Source organism: Mytilus californianus, unplaced genomic scaffold, assembly GCF_021869535.1.
Source record: "Mytilus californianus isolate M0D057914Y unplaced genomic scaffold, xbMytCali1.0.p SCAF_6, whole genome shotgun sequence".
Taxonomy (NCBI): Eukaryota; Metazoa; Mollusca; class Bivalvia; order Mytilida; family Mytilidae; genus Mytilus; species Mytilus californianus.
Window position 1 is genome coordinate 101,301,142 of NW_026262712.1, and position 4,086 is coordinate 101,305,227.

Genomic DNA, 4,086 nt, shown 5'->3' on the forward strand with positions numbered 1-4,086 from the left:
AAAAACATTAGTAACACAAGCAACTAATAGCATTTTACGAATAACTTTGATGGGTTATCTGCTTATTGTGTCATACACCCTACTCATAATTTGTTTCACATTTTTCACGTTGTGGCCTTTTAGAGACAACTATACAATATGGGTTTTTCTCATTGTTGAAGGCTGTTCAGTTGCCTATAATTGCTTACATCCACTTCATTTGAATTTGATGGATAGTTGTCTCATTGGCATTCATACATCTCCTTATTTTTATATTGGTAAAGATTTGACATTTTTTATTAGCATTAAGAGCATATATAAGTGGACAATCATTTCATTTTTAGGGGGTAAGGCAGGAGGATTTCTCTTGGACAGATTATTCACAAATAGTTAATATTATTTCATTTTTATCTGTTGCTCAGATTGTTTATGTCACATAGCTTCATTTTCACTTTTTTACATAATTTTTCATGCTTAATGTGAGGCAGAAATGCAGCAGCTTATTCATTTTCATCTTGAACGGGCAACATTATTTCTTCTACTAATTCTCACCAAGCTAAAATATTCATTCCCACATCACCCCACCTTCATCCCATTGACCCAATAAATCAATTGGTTATCAACTTTCAAAAAGTACCTATCTAGAAAATCTATCTTAGTGAACACTGATCTGTCTTCGTTTACATCCTTGTCCTTTGATCTCCTGATAGTTGTCTTAATAGAAATCGTACCACATCTCCTTATTTTTATACCCACATGAAATATTTTTTTACATTCCTTATGAACCAAGCATGAAAGACCAAAAAATGGAACATTGTTACAAACTAAACTATCTGGGAACACCCAAACCACAGAAATGCTGGTACCTGATATGACATGTATGAAGACATGTATTCTGGATGTCTTGTAATAAAAGAAGTTTGTTCTTGCTGACAAATTTTATTAACACACAAAGCAATATTAAAACATGTTAATTTTCCAAGTCCTTTTTTAATTCCATTCATGACACTATTTGAATAAATATATAGTCACTGGTTGGATTTTACATATTGATAATGGTGATTTCATACTCTGGTTAACTTCCGTCTTGAGCTGACACAATTTGTATTTGAATTTTTGGAACATAAAGTATCCTCTGCGACGTGTACATCATAGAAAATACATTCTATAAATGTATGTCTTCTAGAGGCTTGGTTTGATGCCTTTCCCTGTATTGCATGCAGTATGAGTGATCATTTTGTAAGTCAGAATATGGTGTTATTTATTGCACTTTCACCAAAAATAAACATATCTCCTTTCTTTAACTTTGGTATCCTGAAAATAACAAACATTTTTTTTTGTAAGACTAAAATACATAAAATATAATTAGGGTTTCCCTGACATTTTCCATATTGTAAAATTATAATATTAATCCATTTAATTTCAAAGCAAAAAAAATAAAACATTACATGTAAAACAAAATACACCTGCCTACTACAAATTAAAAGCGAATAAGAATCTAAAAATTACATTTTGTGGCAGTACTAGTACAAAATGTACTAGTGCTGAAAGCTGTCAGAGCTGGCTAGAATTCAACAAAGAATTTTTGTAAAAATATTAAGAGATGTGGCACACTGGTAGGATTCTTGCACAAATTCTAAATATAATGATTTTAAAGTAATTCTGGTATCAGTATTATTTTATATATTTAATAATGTAGTTACCTGATTATTATCCACAGCCATAACCAACTATTGTCTTCAGAGAGAAGTACTATTAGAACACAAAATATCTTTTACATCTGAAAGTAAAAAACTTAATGCAAATATGATGTTAAACAATTATACACAGTAACTGAAATCTTATTACTTATGTATCAAGAGTAAGCTACTCTCCTAGCTGTCCATATATAAAAGCTAAATAGTTATTTTTTATCAAATAACATTTAGAGAATTTTGCAGTAATTTAAAAACGAATAATTGGGCACTCGTCACTGATGGGTTATGTATAATCTGTTACTGTTTAAACCATGTAAACAGATGTAATTTACATGTTCACTATAATAATGCTGGGATATGTATTTTATTGAAATTAATCCAGTTATCATGGGTTTTATGGTATACATATATATATATATGAACATTAACAAAGTAACACAGTTCATAATACATCACAAAAATAATAAAATACAAGACATGAATTTATGTAGAATCTGGTCAGAAAAAGTTCAGAATTTTAAAGTCCGCATTGGCACATTATGCATCCTATACATTTTTTGTACAAGTACATAACCGGTTGATTGTATTGGGGTAACAAGGATTAATTATGTACTTTAGTAGACATGTAGCCATCCCAAGAATATCAAATGTTTGACCATGACAACATAAAATTTTTGACTATTTTGGTATTTCTTTATATTTCAAATGATAAACCCAGACGCCCAAGAGTCCTGACAATACATGTATGAAGAGTTTTTAGTAGTGAGCTGAGAGTTTATAACTGGATGAAGTGCCTAATTTTACTTTCAAATTCTCCATACATGTACATGTGAATGGACCGTTCTTTTCTTTTTGGTTTTTGTTTATGAGTGTTAAGAAATTTTGTGTATTGTGAAACACTTTTTGACAACAAAGCCTGAAAAATAGTCTTTCATAAAATTTCTTTTTATTCATTTGGGCAGTTAGAAAAATTATACTGGTCTGGGACGAGCGCTTGTGATTTATCCTGAAGACGGCAATATATACTTTCTATTTCATTAACCGAATTAGTCGCACTGAAATCGTACCCTTATCCCCCACACTTTTAAGCACATATATACACATATACAAATGTAACTCTCTCCTGTTATCTTTGGTACAGGCCTGAGGTATACCAAAAAATTGGAGAGATAGACAGTCTTAATATATGATAGTAAGAACACGCCTTTAACTTGTAAATTAATAGTGTCCCTATATTTTCACTTTATACTACTGCCAAAATATGCTATCACCTATGACAGTAGCCTATGACTATGTGCAGTATGACTGTATGATATACTCAGTTGATGTGGTGAACGTAAGCAGGGTTTTGTAAACCCTTGAAGGCATAAAGGAATTTCCCAGTACATTTTCATATCAATTCTAAAGGAAAAAGCAATACCTTTTGGTGTAAATGTCCATGAAACGACAGATGCAAACTATGTATTCTATACTGTAAACATTTGTCATCACGTTCGAGGGACTACAAAAAGTTTATTTATGTTAATTTGGTCCCGCCCATTATAACGACTTTTGGATGCATCTAGTAACCGTTGCGGTATTTTGAAAATATGATATCACAAGTTATCATTTTGCAAGCGAAATGTTTTAGAAAGTACAACAAATAAACTATGATAAATTGATATAATTACGTTTTAGTGTTGAAATCGACCGATTGTGGCACTTTATTGATATTTTATCAGTCCACCCTTTTTTGCACTGACGCTGGACGATTTTTGACGGTTGGTCTGAAATAACCATTAAAATAACAACAACGAAAGCTCCTTACACTATATAGTTTATAATATGCACGCACCACACACATTTATTTCATATAATTCAAGTTTCTGAACACAATTCCGTATTATGAAGGAGGAGATTGAGATTAAAGTTGTGGTTTGGACCGCTTATTTGGGCGGGATTATTACGATGACCAATAGATAAAATGCATAGTATATTTAGATGCAGACAATGTGTTTTGTAAAGATATAAACTTTTTTTTGAATCAGAACTGTCATAAACTTACACTTAAAAGTATCACATCATGTAATTTTGTTATAGTATACTTACAAAACGCCGAGTTTATCTGGAAATAACATAAATTCAACTTGTAATGGTGGACGAAAAACGACTAACGAGTTGCATCACGGTAAATCTCGCAAAATCTCTTCATACGCAGCTTATGCAAATAGTCCACGAGATTCCAATCCTTCTCACTATACAAATCCTTGATTACTGCTACTAAAAATTTAAGTATAAATCATACTATTATTAAGTTTTATGCAGATTTTATATATTTTTCAAAATCTTACAAATAAAACTATATTATCAAGTTTATAAAGATTACTATATAAGTTATGAATGTTTTACACATATAATTTTAATTAAAATC

The 4,086-nt window shown here is 30.8% G+C and overlaps 1 long non-coding RNA gene across 1 annotated transcript; it reads right to left on the reverse strand.

Moving 5' to 3' along the window:
- Positions 1-898: 898 nt before the first annotated feature.
- Positions 899-3,145, reverse strand: LOC127706767 (uncharacterized). The gene is made up of 3 exons (XR_007984555.1): positions 3,097-3,145; positions 1,683-1,759; positions 899-1,293 (listed from the first exon to the last, which is right to left on the reverse strand). It is a non-coding gene; the product is annotated as an uncharacterized LOC127706767 (long non-coding RNA).
- Positions 3,146-4,086: the final 941 nt, after the last annotated feature.